Raw genomic sequence first — 27,392 nt, forward strand, 5'->3', positions numbered from 1 at the left:
GGGAAAGCTTCAAAGGCTTGCCGCCTCTTTGAGCTACCCCTGCCCTTTGCTGCTTCCAGAAAGTGGCTCCTACCGGTTCTGACCCCACTTTGGGCAGGAGAATAGGCTGGAAAACCAAGTGAGTAAGTGAGGCGTGCCCACCTTTGCTTACCCAACCTCTCAGGTGGTGTAGGCAAGGCGAAGCACAACTCTCAGTCCCCACCATCTTGCAGATGGGGGGAAGCCAGTCAACCAGAGAGAGGCATATGCCCCCCCCCCCACTGGAAGATGGCATAATAGGGGGTGTACCTATCCCAAGGAATGGACCCATTGGTCCCAACCTTTAGCTACCTGTAACACCCCTAAATCAAGTATATAGGGGCAACCCTGAACCTTGCATCCTCAATCAAGAATCAACAAGAAGAAGAGAAGAAGGACCGAAGAAGCCGTACTGAACTACGAAGAGGAGGAGGCCCACTAACTTGGCCCCAGCCCTACCAGCCTGTATCCACCTCACATCTCCTCCAGCGAAATCCCGGTGTGCCCTGCAGCCAGCAACCTCAAGAACCTGGAGGACCTGCCCTGACTTCCAAGTCAGAGACTTTGTTTCCAGTGAGCACCGGATTTGCTCACCAACAGACTCTGGCCACAGCCAAAACCATGAGTATGCACCACTCTGCACCAGACGCCTACGGCCCGAGCTCAAGTGGCCCAACACCACGAGGTCGTCTCCCAGGCAATCTTGACCTGAGATCTGGTGATCTCTGACCTGCCTCGAATCTCAAAGCGAAGCCTGCAGCCTCTTTCTGGAGGATCCCCCGGACCGCGAACAGAGCTGTAAGAAAACCCGACGACTAAAGATACCCCTGCACCCGACGCCCCACGGCCTTGGGTGAGCCAACTGATGGTGTCCCAGCATCCACAGGCATCCCAACTTACCTCTCCAACCGGTGGTCACCTCCAGAAGATCTTCGTCCCCAAGCCTGCAGTCTTTGTTGCAACCGGAGAATCCCCATTGAAATCCACTGGGCAAACAATGCCAAACAGCACCCTGCACCCAGCCGCCGCTGCGGGTGTACTTTGGGTGCTAACTTGGATCCCCGTTTGCCCTGAGCCTAACGCCAGTAGCTTTGCTCCCAGAACCCTGTGGCCTGCTTGTGGGTAGCCACCAACTGGAGGCCACCTATCCCCCACTGGATATCATTGGGCCTCAGCACTCTGCACCCGGCCGCCCTAGTGCCACTGAGGGTGTTTCAAGGGTGCATCCTTGTCCCTGGGGGAACCCTGGTTCTAACTCCAGAATACCGACTCACACAAAACAGTACTTACCTGCAAACCTTTAACTTCATTTTTCTCCATAGGAATACATTGACTGTTTTCCCTTGAAATTTGTTCTAAGTGTGGAGTTGATGTGAAAGAAACATTGAAAAACTGTCTATGTACTAAAAGTGAATTACTTACCTTTTGTCTAAGAGATGTCTCAGTGTGATATCTATGCATATCACACTGATTAGCAAATGTAATCTGCAAAGTAATCTAAAAGTATTTTTGAAACATTGACTTACCTGTAATTCAATCAGCTGCATTTGAACCTGCATTCAATTGTAAAACATTGCATAAGATTTTGCAAAGCATTTATTTCACTTACCTGCACCAGTCTTGCCACTCTAGGTGAGTGACACCGCCTGTAGGTGAGTAACGGAGGGTGTAGGTGAGTGACAGAGCCTGTAGGTGAGTCATGGAGCCTGTAGGTGAGTGACAGAGGCTATAGGTGAGCGACGGAGCCTGTAGCCGAGTCATGGGGTCTGTCCCGGAGGATGGACAGGACCTGTGGGGGCTAGAGAGTGGAATGTCTTGCGCCAGCAGACAGATTCACGTGGCCCATCCTCGATCTTAGGCTCTCTTCAAAAGGATTTGAGGGTTTAATGGGAACTCGGACCTCAGTGCCAAGTACCCCTAAGAGGTAGTAATTGGGTGATGCATTGTGGGAGGTGGCGGACCACCAGTTCTTACGAAGGATAGGAAATAGACTCTCATTCTCGGACCCACCCCATCAGCCTGGGACGACTCTTGGTGGCCCACATCGCTAGGCACAGCCCCGGAACCCACAGACCACGCACGCAACCTGGGGGTCATCCTCGACTCCACCCTCTCCATGACCAGGCAAGTCAATGCTATCTCCGCTTCCTGCTTCAACACCCTCCGTATGCTCCGCAGGATCTTCAAATGGATCCCTCCTGACACCAAAAAAAACGTCACCCAGGCCCTCGTCAACAGCAGACCCGACTACGAGAATGCCCTATACTCAGGAACAACAACCAAGCTCCTGAGACGACTACAACGAATCCAGAACGCCTCCGCACGACAGATCCTCAACGTCCCCCTTCGCAGCAACATCACACCCCACCTGAGAGGCCTGCACTGGCTCCCCGTCAGCAAGAGGATCCCTTCAAACTCCTCATCCACGCACACAAAGGACTACACAACGCCAGACCTACTTACCTCAACAACCGACTCAGCTTCCACACCCCCGCCCGAAGCCAACCAACCTCTGCCAACCTCGCCCTCGCCACAGTCCCTCGTATCCGGAAAACCACCGCCGGCGGCAGATCCTTCTCCTACCTCGCCGCCAAGACCTGGAACGCTCTCCCTACCAGCCTACGACAGACTCAGGACCTGCTGGCCTTCAGAAAACTCCTCAAGACCTGGCTCTTCGATCAGTAGCGGCCCCCTTAACCCCCAGCGCCTCGAGACCCTCACGGGTATGTAGCGCACTTTAGAAATGCAGTGATTGATTGATTGATTTTCCCTTGTTCCGGGGATGGGGCTGGACCCAGACATAGCTCTCAGCTCAGCTCTGAGCACAGCTTCTTTCCAAGGATTCTAGGCCCACCTGACTTTTAGTGGGTCCTTGGGAGGCTTGTCAGAGACATCACAGCAACCTCTCACTTTCCTCAGACAGCAGAGCAACCTTATAGGTAGCAGAGTTTTGTAACTTATGTTTACCTGTTGCTCAGCCAGAATGAGTGTGGTGTGGAATGTTGGGTGTCTGTGAGTGTCCGTTGGGTATGCGCTGAGCAGCAGGGAGGCTACTCCTGGTGGGGTTTTCCTCATTTCTTCATGTAACAACTTAATAAAAGAACGTAACTAATCTAGGACAACACAGAGCAGCCCCATACCTGTCACAGACAGTGGAGCAACTCTACAGATAGCAGAGTAACCCATCACCTGTCACAGACAGTGGAGCAACCTCTCACCTGTCACAGACAGCACATCCTCCCCCGCTAATGTTTCCGTGGTTCATTGAGTCTGTCTGTTCTCTCTGTCTGTCTTTTTCTTTCTCGCTCTTATTGCGCCGGGTATGCCCAGGCGTGGGTCCTGGGCACACTGTGCCACTGCAATTAAGCTATCATGGCTGAAGAGGGGTGAAAGCCCGAAACCGGTCCTAGGATGCTTGTTTCCGATCAAGTGAGGACCTGGCTTGGCAGTTCGGTCTGGACTGTTCCCATGAGGCACATGGTCAAGACTGATTTGCATATGGCCATGTCTGAACTGGGGTGGCATGGTGAGCAAAAGAATGATGGATATAGCCCAGATCTCTTGACTGGGGGTGAATGTTTTAATGTCCGTCCATCAATTGTGTGTCTTTTGCTTTCTCGCCCTAAGTGCTCCAGGTAAGCCCAGACGTGGGTCCCGGGCTCAATGTGCCACTGGAATCAATCAATCAATCAATCAATGCATTTATAGAGCGCACTACTTACCCGGGAGGGTCTCAAGGCGCTGGGGGGAGGGGGCGGGGGGTAAGTTACTGCTCGAACAGCCAGGTCTTGAGCTGCTTCCTGAAGGAGAGATGGTCTTGGGTTCGCCGAAGGTGGGTGGGGAGGGAGTTCCAGGTCTTGGCCGCCAGGTAGGAGAAGGATCTTCCTCCGGCGGTGGCTCTGCGGATTCGCGGTACGGTGGCGAAGGCGTGGCTGGTTGATCGAAGCTGGCGGGCGGGCGTGTAGAAGGTCATGCGGTCGTTGAGGTACTTGGGGCCCAGGTCGTGGAGAGCCTTGTGTGCGTGGGTCAGGAGTCTGAACGTGATTCTCTTGCTGACGGGGAGCCAGTGCAGGTCTCTCAGGTGTCCGGTGATGTGGCTGTGTCGGGGGATGTTCAGGATGAGTCGTGCGGAGGCGTTCTGGATGCGCTGGAGTCTTTTTTGAAGTTTGGCTGTCGTTCCGGCGTAGAGGGTGTTCCCGTAGTCCAGTCGGCTGGTGACGAGTGCCTGGGTGACGGTCTTCCTGTTTTCGGTCGCGATCCATCTGAAGATCTTGCGGAGCATGCGCAGGGTGTTGAAGCACGAGGATGAGACGGCGTTGACTTGTCTGGTCATCGATAGGGAGGAGTCCAGGATGAAGCCCAGGTTGCGTGCGTGGTCCGTTGGTTTGGGAGCGGTGCCCAGGGCCACCAGGAGTCGTCCCAGGCGGAGGATGATGAACCCAGGATGAGGACATCCGTCTTGTCGGAGTTCAGTTTAAGGCGGCTGCTCCTCATCCAGTCGGCGACGTTTTTCATCCCTTCGTGTAGGTTGGCCTTGGCGGTGGTGGGGTCGTTGGTGAGGGAGAGGATCAGCTGGGTGTCGTTGGCGTAGGAGATGATGTTGAGGTTGTGTTGACGTGCGATGGCTGCGAGGGGGCTCATGTAGACATTGAAGAGGGTTGGACTGAGTGAAGATCCTTGAGGAACGCCGCAGATGATTTCGGTGGCCTCGGATCTGAACGGGGGGAGGCGGACCCTCTGGGTTCTTCCGGCGAGGAACGAGATGTTCCATTCCAGTGCTTTCTCTCGGATTCCGATGTTGCTGAGGCGCTTCACTAGGGTGCGGTGGCAGACAGTGTCGAACGCCGCAGAGAGGTCCAGGAGGATGAGGGCCGCTGTTTCCCCGTTGTCGATCTGGGTTCTGATGTCGTCGGTGGCTGCGATTAGGGCGGTCTCGGTGCTGTGGTTGGCCCGAAACCCGGACTGTGTGGGGTTGAGGGAGCCATTTGTCTCGAGGAAGGCGGCCAGCTGTCTGTTGACGGTCTTCTCGATGACTTTGGCCGGAAAGGGATGGAGCGAGATGGGGCGGTAGTTATTGAGGTCGGTGGGGTCCGCCGTTCCTCAAGAATCAAGCTATCCTGGCTGAAGAAGGGTGACATACCCTGAAACCGGTCCTAGGATGCTTGTTTCCAGTCCAGAGAGGACCTGGCTTGGCAGTTCAGGCTGGACTGTTCCCATGAGGCACTGGGTCAAGACTGATTTGCATATGGCCATGTCTGAACTGGGGTGGCGGAGTGAGCTAAAGAATGATGGATTTAACCGAGATCTCTTGACTGGTGGTGAATGTTTTGATTTGTTCTGCGTTCCGTCCATCAATTGTGTGTCTACACCTGTCCATCTGTCGCAGGGAGCCCCAAGACAGAGGGCTCCAAGGACTCTCGAGGACCTTGGAACCAGGGCCTCGGAAAGAGAACCTCAGAGACACCACTCTGGGAGAGAAGAAGAAGCAAGGTGAAAGGAAAGAGGCGGGTACAGGAGACCGAAGGGGGGGGGGTTCAAACTGAGCGATGGGGGGGGGGGGGGGGCGGAAAGCACTGGACACAATGGCATAGGGGTGGTGCATTAAACAACGACACTTGTGAATAAACACACAGGCCTCTTTCCCTTCAGGGAGACAGAGAAGGGCCCAGGCAGACAAGTTCCCATCAGGATCAGCACAGCCCAGGTGAGCAGCCGAGGGGTCACAACCACTGCTCTACAGATGCCCTGCCAGGCAGCCATCTATGCCACGTGCAGGGCACGAGGCCTGCTGCCCACCACCTCCACCCTGCCATAGCTGACACCAGGAGGTGTAAGCCCCGACCCCTAGCTTCTGTGAAGAGCTCAGCACAGGAGGCCCCGTGTGGGGGCTGCTCACCCCACCCCTCCTCCCTGGCTGCAGGGTGGCAGCCAGGCATCCGCAGGTTGTGCCACCCCAGCTCTCCGGCTGACACCTCCCTCGGAGCCAATCAAGAGCCCCGTCGTGTCTGGTTTAATTACAGCGCTGCAGTGCAGGGCTCACTCCTCTGCCACCACCTGTGCCCGCTCCTCCGCTGCAGGAGCACCTCACCCGCGCCCGTGCCAGGACCAGCTGTGCCAGGTAGGAGTCGACGTACACCGGGGGCGCTCGCGGAACCGTGTGATCTGAGGCACCCTGGTCACTGTCCAGGAGGACGTGGGCTCTTTCATACTCCACTTCACCCGCGCCCGCTGCCAGGACCAGCTGTGCCAGGTAGGAGTCCGCATTCACCGCGGGAGCTCGCTGAACCGTGTGATCTGAGGCACCTGATCACTGTCCAGGAGGACGTGCGCTCTTTACTACTTCACTTCAGGTAGAGTTCAAACAAGATGCTCCTGTGTGTGGGGGGGCCACAGAGATGCGTGTGCTGCCTCAAGCCAGGTCTGGTTGGATAGACACCACTCGGTTGATGCGCTGGCTGCAGGGCGCGTTTCTCACAGGGGGGGGGGGGGGGTGGCGCGTGCTTTACAAGGTCCATTCTCAGGGGTTCGTCTTTCCGAAAGTAATGATATGGGGATCACGGGGTCGTTTAACGGGCTCGGAGTCAACCCGTGTGTGGTGTGCATTATTCCGGCTGCCCTGGGGAGGGGGAGGCAGGAGTGAACGTGAGAGTCTCGGAGCGCACGGTAGCCCCTCCGCCGTGTATGTGGAGGGGGGGCCTGTCAGCCCCCACCCGACGCGCCAATGACCTGCACTGCGGTGTGCCAAGAAGTTACAGAAGGCCAGGGCTTTAAATGGGATGAACAAACTGGGGGGGGGGGGGGGGGGGGGGGGGGGGGTCTCTCATAGGGGCATGGTCGGTGTAATTAAGGGCGTGGCTTAAAGCACAACGTACAAATCTGTGCTTAGCATAGTGTGCTGCCCCACGTGTATTTAGCTGTTTCTGTCTTGCACCCAGATATAAAACACAATAAACATCACTCCTGCAACAAGCCAGGATTATTGGCTTTGTCAGTGGTTGTAAATTGCATAGCAGAAATAGGCAGCAACTATGAGTTTGTTGTATATCATGTTGAAAAAGCTTCAGTTCTTGTGGGCGAGGGTGTGGCTTAAGGCTAGAGCTGCCGTCTTTCGAGCTAAAAAACCAGGTTCCAGCCTCAGGTGGGCTCAACATCCTGTGATACCAAACATGAATATGTCCCTATGGAATCTAACTGGTGTTTATGTAAAGCAGCACCAATATCTTCGGCCAAGTTTGAGCTATACACAAATGAAAACAAGCATTGGAAATGCAATTGCTTGCGCATTTGTTGGAGTTGGAGCTACTGGCATTGAAAATTATAATGTTTTTTTTTACCATTGCAACAGGACTTGTATTTGTTGGAGCTATTAGTATTGTAAATGTCAATGTTTATTACTTATGTGTCATGAGGTGTATGTATATGGTATGTTGTGGAATTATTCAGGTTGGTTGTGTAACTGTGTGGCGTGAAAATGTGAGGTGTGGAGTGGATTTGTGTATTGGAATTATGAGGCATGATGTGCTGTGGAATAATGTGGATAGTAATTATGTAGTATTGAGTGTACTAGAATTATGTGGAGTGGGATTGTGTGTAATTGAGTGTAATTATATCAAATGGTATTTAGTGTTGTGGAGTGGTATGTAGTGCAGTTTAATGGTGTGGTGTGCTGTGGAGGGCTGCCTTCCAAGGCACACAAACGCCTATAATTAATACTTTTAAAATTACTTAACGCATGATGTAAACGGCCAAATATTAATGCACTTCGTACTGACGTGCGCTCCCCACCTTAATAAAAGAAAGAACTCAGTTGTGAGTCCTTTTCTGTAGAACTTTGTACAGCTTGCTCATTACTTAGCGAGTCACGTAGCACAGCTGGAAAGAAAGCCCACGGTATCAGCCCAGCGCCTACAGAATCATCAAGGCGCTGAACTAAGCCATCACGTGACCCGCAGTCACAGGAACAGTCCGCATGGAGTGACAGGCTGCTGATTGTAGGGGCTTGTACAGGGCCGGACTGGGAACCAAAACCCGCCCTGGCAAAGTGCTCACCCACTCCCCACTGGGTAGGGTCAGGGTGGGCGCGAGGGTGTTGTAGGTGCCGCCGAGTGCTTTTCTAGGGCCGGTTTTCGGCCGATTTTGTTGTAGGGCCGATTTTGCAGCTATGCTGCAAAAACGGCCCTGTAACAAAATCGGCCCGAGGGGCTCAAAACCGACCCCCACTCTTGCGGCGCACCGGGGGATAGCCCGGTGCCCGCTATAGCCAGTCCGGGCCTGGGCACAGGGGCAGAATGTCTCAAAGATATGGAGTGGTATAGCACTGTGGTGTGATCCCATCACCTGGTGGAAGGTGGCGCTGCAGGCATGGCTAGAGATGCTCTGGCACAGACTTGTGAACCTATTAGGGGGTTTGGTCATAAATAATTAGGGCTCCCGGTTTTATGGTATTTAATTTTTGACATTTTCGTCTGTATTTATCCATATTTATTTTTGCTCAATTTTTAAGAATTTATCCATTTTTATTTTGTGTTTGCTGTAGAAATGAAGCTGCAATTTGTATTTTTCCACATTTATTTCACTGATTGAATGACAATTGTTATTAATGTTCAAAAGGTTTCTGCAGTGTACAGTGTAAATGCGTTAGCTGAGAACACTTGCATTGTAGAATAACATAAAAAAACTGGAGAGCTGCACTTGATTAAGCTTAATTAGGAAATCTATTGTGTTTTTTCATCTACCCTTCCTCTCAATCTGAACACCAACTGACCTGGCACTCACGATTCACAGTAGAAAAAAGACATCCACGAAGACCTATTTTCTGTATTCTGCTGTATTTAAAAATAAATAAAGACAGGAAAATTAATGGTTTTCTGTCTGTATTTATCTGTAAAAATCAGTAAAAAACTGCCAACTGGGAGCCCTAGTCATAATAGAGGTGCATTGGTAGAGAGGGTGGTCCTAGCAGTGGGCAGCCGGTAATGTTGCGGCTACTGTCCTGCATGATCAAAGATCTCTCAATATCACAGGGTGAATCCTTACATGCTGCTCTCTGCACCCAGCCCTCACCCCTCATTGCTTCTAACCTATCAACCAGGTATCACAACAGACCACTCTGCTTTTATCGGCAGGGCACTGTGAAATGTGAGCGGCGCATCGGTTTTAAATGGCAGCATAAAAGCATGTGATGGAAGAAATGAAGATGTAAATTGAAAAAGCTTTATTCGAGTTATGCACTCATAAAAGCACAAACATATAAAATTACACATTTAAAAAGCTCTATACATACATTAACACTTAATTTACAGCTTAAAATACACAGTATAGACACATAAAATATTCACCACAAGTTAATATAAGCTTTCTCATAATATACAGAGGCTAAATGCGAGTTAAAAAAAACAAAGTCGACCACGTTATTGACCATAAACAAAATTATACAGTCAAAACTCCCAACGGACATTTAGCAACATATTATAGCTAAAATTCATAATTCTCTCCCTCGGGATTTAGCAATGCAATTCATGCATGCAAAAAAACGAGATTCAAGGCCTATTCGAAGATAGAGCCCTCCGCCTTATAGACCAAGCCCACCCCAGGTATTTTGCCGTTCCTACAACTATAGGCAGTTCGGTTGAGGAACAAATAATTCTCAGCCCCTCAACACCGCTTGAGACACCAAGGTTCCTGCAAACAGGTGCCAACCACAATTTCCTTGGGTTTACATAGCCCTCGCACATGAATAGAAAATGTGCTATACTTTCATTGGGGGCGCCACATATCGGGCAACATGAACTACTATTAGTTCCCCAATTAGACGTCAATGACTTCAGGGGGAGGGAGCCTGCCCTTAGCTGGAAGAATAATTTCCTGTCTATCGGAACAGTTAAAGTGTCCCAGTAGTGTTCTAGTGCAGGCCTCATTTTAAATTCCATAAACCTACCCCCCATAGATTCTGAGGTCACACTCCTCCAAGACTTCTGGTCGATATAATCCCAATATATAGCTTTTATAGTTGTTTTACTGGGGAACACTTCCCCAGAGGGATTTTCCCAAAGTTTGGGGAGACCAAGCTCAGCAAGGGTATCCCTAAGCTTTTTTAGCCATGTAATTTTATGAAAGACGTCTGATTTAACTAAGGCAGAAAACCCCTCAGCATAGTGTCTAATTTCAGGGGTCGTCCACAACCGTCTCCAGTAGAGGATAGGCCTTAGTCGGGCACGATCACTGAGCGATCTTCTTCCTAAATCCAGGCCAAGCAGTATTAATGGGGTACTTTGGGGAAGACTAGTTATCCCTCTCAAAAACCTGTTCTCAGATCTTTGGAGCGTATCGAACCTCTCAAAGCCCCAGACTTCAGCCCCGTAAAGGGCTGCGCCCAAGGCTTTTGCGTCGTATACCATGAGAACAGGTTTAATAGGCCTGGTTTTGGATTTTGCTTGTTCCACTCGAAGCGCTCCTGAAATCTGCTGATGTCTCAAAACTGCCTTCTCGATATGTCTTGACCAACCAAGTTTACTGGATATCTCCACCCCTAGGTATGTGAAGACATTTACTACCTCTAGTCTAATACTGTTCAGAGATACCCTGGGTTGGGCTTAGCGTTTTTGCCCAAAGACCATCAGCTTAGTTTTATTTACATTAACTTCGAGACCCCGTTCCTTGCAGAACATATCAAATATGTTCAAGGCTCGCTGAAGACCTGCCGGGGTTTTGGACACGATCAAAGTATCGTCGGCGAACATCAGGATCGGAACCCTGATGCCCGCCAGCGAAGGTGCGTCAACCCTCGCATCCAACATCCTATCGACTATACCATTGATGAACAAGGAGAACAACAGGGGTGCCATGGCACAACCCTGGCGTACCCCCCGCTCAACTGGGAAATCGATGGATGATTCCCCATTCCTCCCCCACTGGACTTTAGCGAAATTGCTTTCGTGGAGACGCATTATTAATGTGAGCAGTTCAAGTGGAACCCCTATCTTGCTCAAGACACCCCACAGCATACTCCTGGGCACCAGGTCGAAGGCAGCCCTCAGATCTACAAATGCTACATAAAGGCTGCCCTCGCCAAGGAGTACAGTCCCCCACCGTAGCATAGTGAAACGAAAAATTTGGTCAACTGTGCTGGTAGCTCGTCTAAATCCTGCCTGGTAGGGGGCTAAGGCATTGTTTTCATCTACCCAGGCCATAAGTTTGTCGACCACCATCTTGCCCACCACTTTCTGGATAGTGGCCAGCAAACTTATAGGTCTATAGTTTGCCGGGAGCGACCGATCACCTTTCTTAAAGATGGGAATTATAATTGCCCCCTTCCATACATCTGGTATTTTTGCCCCTTTTACAAGGGCATTTCCCAGCACAGTCGCATATTTTGCCCAGCGGACCTTATCGTGTTTGAAAATATCTGAGGGAATTCCATCCAACCCCGGAGCTTTCCCCCCCTGCAGTGATGAAATTACCAGTTCTGCTTCTTTAATTGAGAATAAGTCTCCCTTGGAAAATACCACAGGGATTGATTCAGTGTCCATTATATCCCTATTCTCCGCATACTGGGGTTGGAAATACTCGACCCATGAAGCTTCATTAACATTATTATCGGGATTGTTTGGCGTACCACCTCTGCCCCATTTCATAATTTTCCAAAAGAGTCTTGAGTCTTTTTGCCCAGAGGCCTCAAGTAACTCCTCCCAGTATTCCTCTTCCCAAAGTTTCTTAGCCTTGCAAATATTCTCCTTATATTGTTTCCTAGCAATGCTAATCAGAGCCTTATCCCTGCTTTTAATTGCCCTGCCCAGCTCCAGTCTGGTTGCCCTGCACTGCTTGTTAAACCACCTTGCCAGTTTGATAGGAGGTTTTCTATTTGCCCTAACTGATTTAATAAAATACGGTTTTATCAAATGGAAGAATGTGTCGTGTATGTCTGCTATTAAAGTGGAACCCGGTATTACAGGGTATACTGATTCCATAGCAGCAATAGCATTATCCACCTCCAGGTTAATGTGCTCCACAGTGGCTAAGTTAGCCAACACATTTGGCCATTTCACCCTTCTTAGATCGTTAGCTATAACAGGTGCAATTTCACTCCCTAACGCAAGGTGGGCAGGCGCAGCCCTCCACCATGAGTGGGTAACACTGAGGGGGTTATGATCACTTTCTATTCTCCCCACAATTTCCATGTCACCCACGCCACACCATAGCTCAAGACTGCAAATGACATAATCGATCCTACTCTTGCTATGCCAATTATCGAATGTGCTATTTCCACCTTGGTCACTTTTTGTCCTGCCATTAAGGGCCCTCAAACCATACTCCAGACATAACGCATTCAACAACAATACATCCTTAGTCCACCGCTTCACTGGTGGGAGGTTTAGGATTGGGACGCCCCATAGAGCATCCTCTTCTTGTCCTATCGGATGTTCAGTATTTTCCAAGGGCTCAAAAGTCCTGTTCAGGTCGCCTGCCACCACCAATCTATTACCAAGTGACTTGGATTCAAGGGAGGTTGATAGAGCTTCAAGGGTGGGAGAATTCCCAACACTTAAACCCCTAGCATAAATATTATAGATATCTATCACACCGCCCTGTCCTAATGTTAACCTCAATAATTGTATATCCTTGCAGCATAGGTCGATGACTTTTATTTTGACCTGGGAATTCTGCTTAACCCAGGCTGTTAGACCTCCCGTAGGTCTGCCCCTAGGGCCCCTAGTCGCTGGTATACAAAAATTTAGATAACCTGGCAGATAGATAGGCTCACAAGCCCACGTCTCCTGGAACAGGCACATTTCAAACCCATTAACAAAATCTAACCAATCTTGGGACAACAATCTTGAGGCCAAACCTGCTATATTCCATGAAAGGAACCTCCCCGTGGTGTCACCTTTGCCAATCCCCCCTTCAGTATCTACCATAACCGGTGAATTAATCAAAATCTCACAGTCACCACCCTCTCCCATAGCAATATTTGCACAGTTTGCCACATTTGCCTCATTTGTACCAAGACTTAATGGTGGTCTGGGATCATCCCCCCAGTCGTCCTGGCATACCTTATTGCCCCCCCTCGTATTTCCATATTCCCTTTCTGGGACCACTTCTGCTAAATTACACATTGTATCCCCCTTAGGTGTCAGAATTGGCTCCACAATGGTTTCCCTGTCCATTTGTACAACAGAATCCAAAGGTTCAACTGGATCCCGTCAGCATCCCCATCTCGTGTACCCTACTCCACCATCAAAGTTATATACCTGTTTATAACTATCATTTGGACGCAAGATAGGGGCAGGGAAAGAGCTGACCTCTACCAAGGAAGGCAGAGTAATTCTCCTTAACTCATTACACCCCCCCGGATAAGAGGACACAGATCTAGGATAGAAAAAAGTCAAGTCTACAACCCCAATCCCACCAAAGCTAATATTCCATCCCAGTTTCGTGATCAACCCTACTACCCTTGGGTCTTGAAAGTTGATTATGATACACTCACCCCCCTGCTTTTTTAAGGTGTTCCCAATCCAATTGACCCTTCTAACCCCAATAATCAGGCCGTCCACACCCCCTGGCAGGGGTCTATTGACCCGCAGCCAATGCATGACTTTATTTTTTAACATGTCATATGTTTCCCATTGACCTTCCGGTAAGAGTGGGACGTTGGTGAGAATGGCCACATATGGGTGGGAATCAGGGGTGAGTTGAACCGGGGGAATCCGAATTGTGGGTTTGTTAACATGTAATTTTGGTGGGCATTGTTCTTGGACAGCAAGGTTCGAAGGGGCACTATTTCCCACGACCATGCTGGTGTTATTTCCACCGGCTGTGATGTTGCTATCCCTTACATGACCTCCCCTATTTACTATCTGAGAGGCAACCGGCCCGTTTAGTCCATCAACATTCTTACCTAGATTTTTATCTGTGTCTATCAAAGTTCCCTGATTACGTTCCATAATAGTTGGTAAGGGTGAGCTATTTTTATTAATCACTGGGGCACAGTTTTTAATGCCATCTTTTGTACCTTTAGCCGTTGCACTAATACAGCTGGTCTTTGTTCTCCCAGAACTACTATCATTTACAGAGGGTAAGGGTACTGCTATGTTCTTATTATTCTGTCCCTGGTTCTGCTGAGTAGGTACACCATTCACCATTGGGGGAGTCAGTTCGACCACAGTGACACCAATATCCCGCTCGGCTAGCTTATGTTTTGTCCCATTCTCTCCCAATTTATTATGGGACTTAATTAATGTTTTTATTGAGAAGAAATTATCTAAGCTAGCCTGCTCAAGATGGTCCAATTGTTTTGCTAGCTTCTTAAGTCTAGTCTCAAGAGGATTTAAGAGGGAGCGTATAAGTTTTTCCACGTCCAATAGATATTCCGGTTTAAATGTCAGTTGGCCAGGGACTGCTAAAGTAATGGGGTCTATGTCTGTTACTGGTGATGCAGGGATCATTTGTTTCTCTGCACCTGTTAACACAGCCAATTCCTCCCCAATTGTTACCCCACTAGGGTTCTCAGCAGGAACATTGCCTAAGAGTGATTTAATGGCCAACTTCCTGATCTTCCTTGCTGGTTTTTGTACTTGGTTTTTTTTTTTTGTGACTGTGTCCCTTTTCCTCTTTGGGCATAGTTTAGGCTTAATAGCCTGTGCTTGGACACACGCTTTAGATATAGCGTTTTGCACCTTTAGTGCTCTATTAGAACCATTTAAATGCTCTGGCGATAAAGTAGTAGCCACTATATCTACAGAAGAAGTACCCAGTAACTCATTGGATACAGATATATCATACTGTATATCGTGTGTAAGTGGCAATACTGTAGAAGAAAGCGGGGTAACCAATGCAGGGAAACTTTGGCGTATATTATTATCAAGGGGATTTTTCATAAGCTCGATCGATAGCCTTCGCCCGGCGCGTCTTTCCGCCAAAGCAATCTCCCTATCGATGTCTTGTGGCAGGCGTTTGAAATACGTGTCTAAGGGCCCCATAACTGCCGTCTCAGCCTCACCCATAGAGGACTGAAAGGCAGAGGTACTTGCAATATTAGCCATAGTACAAACCCCCCTACTACCTTCAATGACTAGATGATACGAGCGAACACTAAACAAATCAATTACATCCAACAACAAAACTGCAAATATTGAAGGGGTGGCCCAGCCCGGCCTCCTGCGGCCCTGGACGGCCACAGACGGTCCCGCCCTTGTCCCGGGCTTCTCCCGCGCGCTCTCCCGCGCTGCGGGAATAGTATTGAACTTTTGTAGTATCAGGTGGAAGGGTGGGAGGGGTCGGGGAGAGCGGCCCAGGTGTTGCTCCTCCGGGCTGGCAGGCGCTCCTGGGAGTTGAAGTCCCTCCGTGAGCGCACGCCGCTCGCAGCCCCGTCAGTAATCTCCCCCAGCTGACCCTCCAAGTTCAAAGTTGCTGCAGGTCACACAGCGCGATGCGGGACCCGCGAGCAGTAGGTAGACAGGCAAGGCAAATGGATCCCAAGCAGAGTGCTCTTCAATCAGCAAAGCGTCCCACTCGCTAACAGGGAAGTGCTGCTTTTAAAATGATCGATGGAAGGGTGGGAGGGGTCGGGGAGAGCGGCCCAGGTGTTGCTCCTCCGGGCTGGCAGGCGCTCCTGGGAGTTGAAGTCCCTCCGTGAGCGCACGCCGCTCGCAGCCCCGTCAGTAATCTCCCCCAGCTGACCCTCCAAGTTCAAAGTTGCTGCAGGTCACACAGCGCGATGCGGGACCCGCGGAGGGGGTTCCGCAAGCAGTAGGTAGACAGGCAAGGCAAATGGATCCCAAGCAGAGTGCTCTTCAATCCGCAAAGATGTAAATGTAAATTGATACTTGTATAGCGCACTACTCAGCCGCAAGGGTCTCAAGGCGCTTGTACGATTACCGCTGTGGAACCCATCCTGGCTTTCCCTGTGAGGCGTCCACTCCTGGGCACCCGCAAAGTGGAGGCCAGGCATCCTTAGCGTTGTGGGGGCCGTTGTGGAGATTAAGCAAGCTATTGCCCAGAGTTGCAGAGTGGGACTCCATGGTTGGAATAGGCACCTAGGCGAGAATTATCAGGTCCGTGGAATTTTGAACCCAAGACCCGCCAAGGCAGGGAATTGAACCCTGGTCCCGGGCTAGACCTCTGCATCAGGGTATGCCGCTCTAACCATTGAGCCACACTTCTCCACTCGACAAGATATTATTTCCATTTCTTGTGTAGGATATTTAAAGGGCTTGCCACTGGCAAAGAAAGGCAGGGGTTTGTATAATAGAGATTTCTTTTGGATGGCACATATATAATGATGATTCAGAAAAAGGGGTGGTGATGAACAGAGTGTCTGAATTAAGCAGACCACTCTTACCCAGTCCAAAGATCAGGGCTTGATCCATCACCGTTATTTAGCTCACTGCACCATCACAGCTCAGAACCTGGCTATATGCAAATCAGTCTGTCCCTGGCCCAGTGCATCATGGGAACAGGGCAGACTAAACTACCAAGCCAATTCTTCACCAGAAAGGAGACAAGCTTCCCAGTGTAAGAATTGGCTTGGTAGTTTGGTTTGCCCTGTTCCCATCATGCACTGGGACAGGAACAGACTAATTTGCATATAGACAGGTTCTGAGCTGGGATGGTGCAGTGAGCTAAAAAACGGTGTTGGATCTAGCCCTGATCTCTTGACTGGGTGAGAGTATTCTGCTTAATTCAGAAACTCTGTCCATCACCACCCCTTGTTGTTAAATATTTTGTCCACCCTAAGCGTGGAAGGGTATACTCAGATGTGAGTCCCTTGCTCATTGCACCATCAGGATTCAAGCAAGCCGGGCCGACGACGGCTGAAATGCCAGAAACCGGTCCCCGGAAGCTTGTTTCCTTCCCAGTGTAAGAATTGGCTTGGTAGTTTGGTTTGCCCTGTTCCCATCGTGCACTGGGACAGGAACAGACTAATTTGCATATAACCAGGTTCTGAGCTGGGATGGTGCAGTGAGCTAAAAAACGGTGTTGGATCTAGCCCTGATCTCTTGACTGGGTGAGAGTATTCTGCTTAATTCAGAAACTCTGTCCATCACCACCCCTTGTTGTTAAATATTTTGTCCACCCTAAGCGTGAAAGGGTATACTCAGATGTGAGTCCCTTGCTCATTGCACCATCAGGATTCAAGCAAGCCGGGCCGACGATGGCTGAAATGCCAGAAACCGGTCCCCGGAAGCTTGTTTCCTTCCCAGTGTAAGAATTGGCTTGGTAGTTTGGTTTGCCCTGTTCCCATCATGCACTGGGACAGGAACAGACTAATTTGCATATAGCCAGGTTCTGAGCTGGGATGGTGCAGTGAGCTAAAAAACGGTGTTGGATCTAGCCCTGATCTCTTGACTGGGTGAGAGTATTCTGCTTAATTCAGAAACTCTGTCCATCACCACCCCTTGTTGTTAAACGTATATAATGATGTCACCAGTATTACCCAAATGACAGATATGTATGTCTGCTCGGTTGTTCAACCAGGCACGCCATTTTATTAACAGAGCATCTGGTGATGACATCATTGATGGTCAGGTCCTGAAGCACAGAGCTAACTCTAGAATTCCGCTTTGCCACAGATTCTAAATATGCTGTGGAAGCCAATACAATTCGGGAAAAATGGCAATGAAATTCAATGAGGACAAAGGGGCCAAGTACAAATTAAATAGGAGGGGGCTCAATGTTGACCCCTGGGGGACTCCGCACCAGAGCTGTTTTGGTGTGGACAAAAATGGTTGGAGCACAACATTCTGTGTGCGAATATCCAAATAGGATTCCAGCCAGGCCATAACCGTGCCACCTATGCCTAGTTCCTGCACTCTCCCGGATAGCAGGGTATGGTCGACAGGGATGTATGTTGTTACGACGCGTGGTATTACCACGCGTACCGTTATAACGCGTATTTTACAACGCAAGTCGTTACCACGACTTGCGCTGTAGGGGTGCGGACTTAGGAATAGTTTAATTTACTATTCCAACACCAGCCTACGTACAGTAGGGAAGGTGTTGGAATAGTAAATCTACTATTCCTTGTCCTTTAGCGCCCTCCAGCGCAAGTCGTCGTTACGACTTGCGTTCTAAAATACGCATTGTAACGGTACTGGGGGTAACATTCGCGTCGGAAAGGATGTTCCCAGGTCGACAGTGTCAAATGCTGTCGACAGATCCAGGAGCACCAACATCGTGGATGCCCCTGAATCAGACGCCTGTCTAACCAACTCAGCCACCTCCAAGAGAGCTGTACTGTACTGAACTGTACTGAAAACTGTACTGAAAACTGCCCTAAAACTAGATAAGGGTGTCATGTAGGAGAACCCTCCTTTCAATAAAACTGGTCAGCTGCCGCTGCACCAATCTTTCCAGCATCTTTGCCGGAGCTTGTAGCAAAGAGATGGACCTATAATTGGTCAGATCCCCTGGTTCCAGATATTTGGAAAGGTGCCGGACGTCAGGGAGGCATTCCAGATGCACGTCAGAGTGTGCGATAGGGAATGAGCTATCACCTTCCATAATTTAGGGGGGCAAGGGTCATCAGGTGCCCCTGATTTACATCTCAGAATTTCAGCCAAGGCATCCGGTTGAGAAATAGTAGTGAACTCTGTAAGAGACGGTTTGGTATCTCGTGCTACCCTCTTGTCAAATGAGGGTACTGCAGTGCAAATGAAGCGTAAATTAAACAAACAAAAAAAGCGAGCAGTGGCCTCGGAGGTGTGGTGGGGGCCTGCAAGCAGTCAGGGCCTAGAAGCTTAAAACAGCCCTGGCAACAATAAAAAATTCAGCCCGCATGGGCAGATGACCTAATGTGCGCCAGAATAAAAGCAACTCTTTCAAGTTGCGGCCGGGATCGGTAATGAGCACCGCCATTGCTAGAGGCTGAACCCGGCCTCCAAGTGTCAACACCGGCCTCTGGGGCTCCAACCTCCTGGGGAATTGCCTGCTTGTCCGTCTGATCAGTCCGGCTTTGCAAGCAGTGTTGTGGGAAGGGTGAGGGGGAGGCACAGGGACAATAAGGGACGACAAGTGGAGTTTCATACACAAGTAAAAAGTACAGTTAAAACAAAAATAGGTCTCTAAGTATAACTAACATGAATAGTAAAACCACATGTAACAGGGGCAGTCCTCATGGGAGGATACAAAAGTCCAAAAGGAGGGACTACTAAGTATATTCACCAATGAAAAGCAAGCATTTCTAAAGGATAGTAAGAGGAGCCAAGGAAAAGGGTGGGCTTTTTTTTAAGTGCATATCCTAAATACAACATGTTTTAAAGAGACAACCCATTCTGCGCATGCGCTGCCTAGGTGAGACCTAAAAACCAGCCCACTAGACCATGAACTTCACGCAGAACCGAACCATATGATCTTTTGTAAAGATTGGAAAACCCATGCATTTGAAATAGCAGCTCACACACTGACATGTCAGCCCAGCCACGGCCACTGCCTGGTTGCCCTGTAGGCCAGTCTGACCCTGAGTCCAGGTGAGGTGTCTCTGAACATGACAAGTGTCCTACAACAATGAGTAACATGCATGTTGGTTGCAGTCACACTTACACACTGCATATGTAGGGGCTCTGGACAAAGAATGACACACTTTGCTCTCTGGAGTTTTACAGCGAATCAAGATCAGGGCCGAAGACTTTTCCCTCTAGTAGCAGAACAGGATCGCCCTGCGAGTGTGAACCTAAGTAGGTATACCACACTTTCAAATGCATCTGTGAGTATATATCAAACAACTTAAAAGAGCTGGAATCAGTTTTTGTGCAATCGTCATATATGCACAACATATTAAATTGAAAATGTAACTCACAACAACTGTGGGCAGACTCGCAGAAAGGCTTTGCAGGCGTGGCGGAGACTCTGAAGTTGCGACAGAGTCTCCACGCTCGTGGTGGACTCACCGCATGGCGCACTCGCTGCAGCACTCAGCGAGTGCGGAGATTCCTGCCGCGAGCGTGGAGACTCTGCCCAAAGTGCAAATCAGGCAAAGAATTTATATTTCTATCAAGATAAGAGTTATTTGCAAACCACCAATGCAGAGGTTACAAAATGAAATAGTTCCCTCCTTATTAATCTTCACTGGCTCTCAGTTCAGAAGTGCTCTGCTTTTAAAGCTCTCTGCTACTGTCACAAAGCGGATAATGGGGTGGGACCCGAACTATATGACTGACCCTTTCCCCAATACCACCCCACTGGACAGTTGCCTTCGAGTTCTGCGTTTCTTGTGTCCAGACCGAGGTTTTATAGAATGCGCACCCGTGGACGAGCCTTTTCTGTGAGCACAACACACAAAAATATGCCTACACCCAAACAATTTTCAAACACTTATTTCTAGCAAATAGGGCAAACACAAATTACTTTAGTTTGACCCAGTACTTTTATTTATACCTGTATATTTTGAAAATGTTTGCACTATTTTTCACATTTTGCAAATAAGGAAAATACTGCACATTCAATATTTTTCAATTAAAATATAGGACTATATACAAACAAATATTTACATTTCCTATACACAATTATCATACATTCCACAAAAATACAATACATAAACAACACAAATTGACATTTTACTGTGGAGTTAATCTGTATTCATGAAATAAGAAAAGACAGGGCGTGACCACGGCGGCAACCGCAATGGCCGCACTGCCGTGAAGCTCCTCCGGGCGGGCGCCCAAATCGGACGAAACGGAATGTGATCCACGTCCCAGCCATCACTAACTGCACCGTCCAGCCGCCTGATGATCCGGGGCTGCCTTGGGGACGTTCCTAAGCCGCGGGGACGGCTGATTACCGCGGCCGCGACGGAGGGAATCTGAGGCCTCCAGTGCCTGGCGCCATCTCCCCCGCAACGCTGGAGAGTCGGGTGAGTGCACCTCGGCGGACTGCGGCCCCGCCGTCACCCCTTTCATCCCCTGACTCTGGCGCTTCCGCGCGCTGCTTCCCCCCGGCCGCTCGGCCCGTCTCGGCCCTGGTTCCGGTCTCCCGGGGGGGGGGGGCAGCTATTTGGGCCTGCTCGGGGAGTGGAGCCGGGGACTAGATTTGGGTCTTGGGCCGGGTTGGAGGGGAGTGCTGCGGGCGCGTTAGGGGGTCCGGGGGGAGGGGGGGTGCGAGCTTGCTGGTCGGTCCGGGGGCGCTCCCTGGTAACGTGTGGCGGCCCCACACTGCGCCTGAACACCACGCCACCCTCCGTCGCCCCGCACAGCTGCTACTGCTGACGCCTCGGTTGGGAGGCCTACCACTGATCCTCGTGGCGCCATTTTGAGCTCCCCGGCTGCCTGTATCCCTGCTACCCTGACTGCGGCTTGGGCCTTCGCCTGCTGTCCTGTCCACGTGTCCGGTTGCTGGGGGCCGTCCTGCCTCTGCCATTGATCCTCGCTCACCTCCTTTGTCGCAGAGACTGCGGCCACGCCACACATCCACCACGATGGGGAAAAAAGACCCGGCCCAAAAGACTCTCAGCTTTGACAAGGCTCTCCCTGTCGCTGATCCCCCTCCGGGCGCTGCGGCTGGAGCCCTGGCGACACAGCCTGCTGGAGATGCGGCGTCCATGATGGCCACTATAATGGGGGAGATGCGGGCTGGCTTCAAAGCCCTGGACACTAGGTTCGACAGCCTGGAACAGAAGCTATCCGCCATTAACTCCACAGTACAAGCCCACGATAGGCGTCTGGACTTGGCGGAGTCTAGAATATCCGACCTTGACGACGACTCCTCTAAAACCCGAAAGCGACTCGAGAGGGTGGAGAAAATTCTAAAGGAAGTCGCCATTAAAAATGAGGATTTGGAGGCGCGTGGCAGGCGCAATAACATCAGAATCCTTGGCGTGGCGGAGACGACTGCCATTGGCCGGTTTGATACCTTTGTGGAAACTCTCCTTATCGAACTGTTTGGCAAAGACACATTTACATCCTGTTTTGTTGTGGAGAGGGCACATAGGTCATTGGGGCCTAGGCCGAGCTCAGGACAGCTACCCCGGCCCATCATCGCAAGGATCATGAACTTCAGAGACCGAGATGCCGCGCTTCGGGCGGCGCGAGAAATGGGTGAGGTGCGATGGCAGGGGAGCAGGCTGTCGTTCTTCCCGGACTATACAGTTATGGTGCAAGAGGCCCGGAGAAAATACACCAGCGTCAAGGCGTCTCTTCGTAACCTGGGCCTAAAATACAATATGCTCTACCCAGCTCGACTGAAAGTGGAAATCAATGGCCGGTATCGCATCTTTGACTCTCCAGCTGAGGTTCAAGACTTCTGTCACACTTATAAGTCTGGGTCTGGTTCGGCCCCCGGCTCTGGGCCCACTTCTCCCCCGTGGTCGGACACGCAGGTCAGCGCTGACCTCTTCACAGACGCTGGACAGGGCTGATTGCTCACTCCGCTTTAGTCTTGGATCCTTATTGGTTGCGGGAGTGGTTACTGTTCCTTCATGTTTATCCTGTTGTGACATTCTCAATGTTCCGTTGGATTGCCTGCCCGGGGGTTAGCGTTGCCTCCCCCCCTAGCACGGGCTGATATGTTTCGTAGCGTCCTCTGGGGGTTTCTAGCTTGTGTAGTGCTACCATGTATGCAAACTGTTCCTACATTACACTTGCTGTTATGCCTTTTGGATATGCAAATGGGGGGGTTCTGCCTCTCACGGGTTGTTGGGAGGCTGGGTGGTGGTGGGGGGTGGGGTTATTTGTATTTTTTGTGTTGTTTTCTTCTTCTACATCTTGATCGCGAGACACATGGCACTGGTTTGTTCACGGGTGGCCTTCTGCCCACGATTTTCGGATTGGCTCTATGGCCCGAGTAGGATTGCAGACTGGTCCTTCCATCCTAAAGTTGATGACCTGGAATGTCCGGGGCTTGAACTCCACCCGGAAAAGGAAACAGGTCTTACAGTATGCAGCGAGACATAATGTGGATATTTTAGTACTGCAGGAGACGCACATGGTGCACTCAGACACTTCCTCCTTTGCATGGAGCTGGGGCGCACGCAGAGTGTTTTCTTGCTTCAGTAGATATGCTCGGGGGTGGCGGTCTTGGTTCACAAACGCTTACCCTTTGTCCTGACCGGTAGCAGAGTGGACCAGGAGGGACGATATGTGATTCTGCACGGGCTGCTGTTTGGGTACAAGGTTTCCATTGTGGGGGTTTATGGCCCTAATGTCGATTCCCCTGCCTGCCTTGCGGACCTGCACATGTCTCTGGTTCATGCAGATATTGACCTTCTGGCGCTGGGGGGTGACTTTAACCTGTTAATGAACCCCGGCAGGGACAGCACATCCCCCTCCCCTGACCGCAAACCATTATCCCGCGCGGCGATGGCGGATCTATGCTCCCACTTTACACTACAGGACATTGAGGCTACCCGTAATGCCACCTCCCCGTCCTTCACGCACCACTCTGGCTACCACAACACGAGTACCAGGATTGACTACTGGCTATTGTCCCCGGGCTTGGCGGGATGGGTTACTGATTTGCACACGCTTCCACGCACAATATCTGACCACTCTCCGGTGATTCTGGCGCTTGCGATCCCCAGGTTGGGTGGGTATGAGAGGCAGTGGAGATTCCCTGGGCGTGCATTGGCGGACCCAGTGTTCATAGAGGAGATCCGCTCGGCGATCGAGGACTATTTTGACCTCAACACCGGCTCCGTGACTGCGTGGGCCACACTATGGGAGGGATTCAAAGCAACAATCAGGGGGGTCTGCATCACCAAGCACGTAGGGGCGCTGCGTGAGATACGGTCCACCCTATCCCGCATTGAGACTGACTTATCGGCCATTGAATCTCGGATCCTGACTGACCCCTCCCCGGCTAACGAAGCCAAACGCAACAAACTCCTGTTAGAGTTCAGAGACACGGCGGACAGGGAACTCAAATACTTAGGCAAGTACCATTCGGCCCGCCAATATGGCGAGGGGGACAGACCGGGACGATTATTGGCACAACTGTTGCGCCCCCCCGGCAGGCAGCGTACATCACACAGATTGTGGCTCCCGATGGCACACCTCACTTCACCACTACTGACATTTGCAACACTTTCTTGTCCTATTACAAGAATCTCTACAAATCTGCACTAACGGGGGTAAATCGCGACCCTTGTCCCTACATCAACGAAATAGCCATTGAGTTCTTGGAAAAGTACATGCAAGACTACTTGGCGCACCCTATTACTCCCGAACTGATCGCAGAAGCGATAGACTCGCTGAAAGGTTCCTCGGCGCCGGGCCTGGACGGTTTCACAGCCGATTTTTATCAAACATACAAGGAGGAGTTGGTTCCTATCCTGGTCGAGGTGTACGCTGAGGCCCTGGAGTCCGGTGTTCTCCCGCCTACGCTCCGAGAGGCAGTTATTGTCTTGTTACCCAAACCTGGCCGAGACCCAACGATCTGCGGCTCCTATCGACCGCTGTCACTCCTAAACCTAGACTATAAAATCCTTGCCAAGGTGCTCGCTATGCGGCTCGCGCTGCTAGTGAATTCTACCATTTCACCGGTTCAGTCTGGCTTCGTGCCCCAAAGGTCGACTTCCCTGAATCTCCGCACGGTCTTCTCGGTCCTACATAGAATTGATCCGACCGTTCCAGCGGCTGCGGTCTTTCTGGACACTGAGAAGGCGTTCGACACCCTGGAGTGGCCTTTTTTTCTGGAAGTGATGCGTAGGATGGGCATGCCGGCTATGTTTGTGGCGACCGTCGAATTGCTTTACACGGCTCCCACGGCGCGTCTTCGCCTCAATGGTACTATCACCGACAGGTTCACTCTGTCTAGAGGTACCCGCCAGGGATGCCCCTTATCCCCCTTACTTTTTATTTTGGCTATGGATCCTCTGGTCCGTCATTTTCAGGAGAAGCACTTGCACAGGGGACTCCAGTTCCGCACAGGGCCTCTGCTAGTGTCGCTCTACGCGGACGACATGGTTTTGTACATCCGCGCCCCAGAAACCAACCTGCAGCCTCTTCTGGCGGAGATTGTACGCTTTGGTGACTACTCTGGCCTCAGGGTTAATTGGCACAAGTCACAACTGTTCCCCCTAACCCTTGCCACTACAAAGTGGCCTTGCTCCCTCCCATTGGAATGGTGCGAGGACTCCGTTAAATACCTAGGGATTCACATCCACTTGGATACCGTGGCTATCATTCGCATGAATTATGGACGAGCCCTCGATTTCCTGGAAGATAACACTGATAGATGGCTCCGCCTTCCCCTGTCGATGGCTGGGCGCATCGCTATCGTGAAAATGGTGGTACTGCCCCGGTTCCTATATTTATTCAACAACATCCCCATCCCTCTCACTCGGGTCTTTTTCGTGCAGCTGCGCACCGCCCTGCTGAGGCTGGTTTGGGGTGGGAAGCGTCCTCGCCTAGCTTGGAGCGCGTTGACACTGCCATATGAGAGGGGAGGCTTCGGGGTCCCGGACTTCTACTTCTATTACCTGGTTGCCCAGTGCTCGTATGCCCACTCCTGGTTCCACCCGGACGCCAGGATCCAACACTTGAAACCTGAAGCTGAAGCCGCACTCCCTGTGTCTCTGAACAATGTACTCCCTAAGGGCCTTCCTCGCGATCCACATGACATACTTCCTCTTACCACCACGGCTTGGGCCTGGGACAAACTTAGGCGCTTACTGCGGGTTGACACCTCCCACTACCCAACCCTCATTGGCTCCCCATAACTGGCGAAACGTTGATCTGTCGTACACTAGCTAAATACCAACTGACTACAATCGGTGACTTGTTCCCCGACGGCCACGCGCTTTCCGTTTCCGAGGACCCTCGCTTCTCGGAACGCACCTTCATGGACACCTTTGTGTTTGCTAGAATCAAGGCCTTGATGCGTTCCACGTTCCACACCTTCCCGTTGCCACCGGACGACACTTTAGCACTCACTTCCATTATCCAGAATACTTCGGGGGCCCATGTGGTGTCCAAACTTTACAAATTATGCTTATCCTCACTCCCATCATCGGATGAGGCGGTTCGTGCCCCTTGGGAAGCGGATCTGGGTACCCAAATCTCTGACGATCAATGGGACGCATGTTGTGCCACGACCAGGGAGGTATCGATGAATAACAGACACAAGCTAATTCATTTCAAATTCCTTCGTCGACTATACCACACCCCAGCGATGGCCCACAGAATCGACCCTGCGCGCCCCCACACCTGCCCTAAATGCAACGCCCCACAGGCGGACTTTGCCCATCTGTCCTGGACATGCCCGAAACTCCACACCTTTTGGGTTGCTATACATGACACACTGGGTGCGATTTTGGGCCTACCATTGGCTGTCTTACCAGAGATCGCCCTGATGGGCTATGTAGGAGAGTAGGGTCTGCAATCCTATGATCACCCAGATTTTTTGCTTTTGTTTCACTGGTTTACGACTTTCTCTGGCTGTGGGCCTGCCAATCAGACCCACAACCTGGCTGTTCTCTCTCTAAATTACAACATGTACCCTAGGTGCATTTACCAATTGGTACTGGGCCACCTTATCAGACCCTGTAACTCAGGGCATAGGTGTACCCAGGGCCTACCAGGGGCTGAAGCATGTATTATGCCACCCTGGCTGGCCTCCTAAATTTGACACAACTGGCTGCATGACAGCTGGGGCAAAGTCGTGTAATCACCCTTTGCTGTAGGTGTAGTATACCTATACCTAACCCTAAAATGGACACACAGATTCCTATCAGTCACTCCTATGGCAGGCCTTGACAATCCTGAAGGCAGAGTGCTTGGAATCATGTGAAATGGTGCTCTGGCATGAGCTGAGCCCGTTTGCAGCTTGCGGAACCAAGTCCTAATAGCTGTTCCATGATAACGCATACCATATACTCTTAAGTGCATTATAATCCTCGCGGTTAAATGCTAACTTTGGTATTGCTTTATCAAAACATGTCGAGTAAGGTGTCATACGAATTGGAATACTAACCCCTCGCCAATTCTGGCGACGGGGTTAGCATTCCACCCTTCTAGAGGGACACGACATGTATGTGACTGTGAACCCCGGTTAAAAGAAAACGAAGCCTCAGCTCCACAAAATGGATGCTGCCACCACAGACACGAGTCTGACCTCCTGCTGCTGGGAGTCCTTCCAGCGAGGAGAGCCTGGACAAAGGGTTTCCTGTCAGGGGCGGTGCTAGCACCATCCCAGACAGGGTTTTGTGTATCCTGGGTAGGCAGGGCTTTTCAGGAAGGTGACTGCTGAGTGGCACCCCGGTGCTCACTACGCATCTGCCGGCTAGAACCAGTTCCAGGGGCACCCCAGCCCCTGGCCTGGGGAAAGTCCGGCATGGGAGAGGGGTGTAACCACCCCCCTCCTAGTCCCACCCATAGGCAGGACCTAGTCACCGGGTCAGCCCCCTTTTTTAGTATAAAGATAGGAGCGGGCCCCCTGTTCAAATTAGA

General features: G+C 50.9%; 1 protein-coding gene across 2 annotated transcripts in view; it reads left to right on the top strand.

Moving 5' to 3' along the window:
• The first annotated feature begins 5,955 nt into the window (after window positions 1–5,955).
• The window catches only part of LOC147699095 (butyrophilin-like protein 10), a 219,597-nt gene continuing 198,160 nt past the window's right edge, over window positions 5,956–27,392 (top strand). Inside the window, exon 1 of one of the 2 annotated variants that reach the window (XM_086935659.1) lies at window positions 5,956–6,136. The gene's annotated coding sequence lies outside the window, so the exon portion shown is untranslated. Of the gene's footprint in view, window positions 6,269–27,392 lie in introns of both variants that reach the window. The other variant, XM_086935658.1, reaches the window with a different exon arrangement.

This window comes from Lissotriton vulgaris, chromosome 8, assembly GCF_964263255.1.
Source record: "Lissotriton vulgaris chromosome 8, aLisVul1.2, whole genome shotgun sequence".
In the NCBI taxonomy this organism is placed as follows: domain Eukaryota; kingdom Metazoa; phylum Chordata; class Amphibia; order Caudata; family Salamandridae; genus Lissotriton; species Lissotriton vulgaris.